The sequence below is a fragment of the Arachis ipaensis genome, chromosome B8 (genome assembly GCF_059453495.1).
Source record: "Arachis ipaensis isolate K30076 ecotype BB chromosome B8, ASM5945349v1, whole genome shotgun sequence".
NCBI lineage: Eukaryota > Viridiplantae > Streptophyta > Magnoliopsida > Fabales > Fabaceae > Arachis > Arachis ipaensis.
Window position 1 is genome coordinate 116,064,215 of NC_142443.1, and position 861 is coordinate 116,065,075.

At 40.3% G+C, this 861-nt stretch overlaps 1 non-coding gene across 1 annotated transcript; it reads left to right on the plus strand.

Moving 5' to 3' along the window:
* Positions 1 to 390: 390 nt before the first annotated feature.
* On the plus strand, positions 391 to 498 carry LOC148549348 (small nucleolar RNA R71). The gene has a single exon (XR_015898787.1). It is a non-coding gene; the product is annotated as a small nucleolar RNA R71 (small nucleolar RNA).
* The last annotated feature ends 363 nt before the right edge of the window (positions 499 to 861 follow it).

Sequence of the window (861 nt, forward strand, 5' to 3'; positions counted from 1 at the left end):
ACCCATGTAATTTACCTCTGCTATTGTAGGGTTCTCAGGATCATAAGCTTCTTCTTCAGAAGAGGCCTCTTTAGTACTGTTGGATGATTCCTTCAATCCATTCAAACTCTGAGAAATCACATTGACTTCTTGAGTCAATATTTTGTTCTGAGCCAATATGGCATTCAGAGTATCAATTTCAAGAACTCCCTTCCTCTGAGGCGTCCCATTACTCACAGGATTCCTTTCAGAAGTGTACATGAACTGGTTATTAGCAACCATGTCAATGAGTTCTTGAGCTTCTGCAGGCATTTTCTTTAGGTGAATGGATCCACCTGCAGAATGGTCCAATGACATCTTTGATAATTCAGACAGACCATCATAGAATATATCCAGGATGGTCCATTCTGAAAGCATGTCAGAAGGACACTTTTTGGTCAGTTCCTTGTATCTCTCCCAAGCTTCATAAAAGGATTCTCCTTCTTTCTGTCTGAAGGTTTGAACATCCACTCTAAGCTTACTAAGCTTTTAAGGAAGAAAGAACTTGGCTAAGAAAGCCGTGACCAGCTTATCCCAAGAGTTTAGGCTATCTTTAGGTTGAGAGTCCAACCATATTCTAGCTCTGTCTCTTACAGCAAACGGGAAAAGCATAAGCCTGTAGACCTCGGGATCAACCCCATTGGTCTTAACAGTATCACAGATCTGCAAGAATTCAGTTAAGAACTGAAAAGGATCTTCAGATGGAAGTCCATAAAACTTGCAATTATGTTGCATCAGAGAAACTAATTGAGGTTTCAGCTCAAAATTGTTTGCTCCAATGGCAGGAATTGAGATGCTTCTTCCATGTAAATTGGAATTTGGTGCAGTAAAGTCACCAAGCAT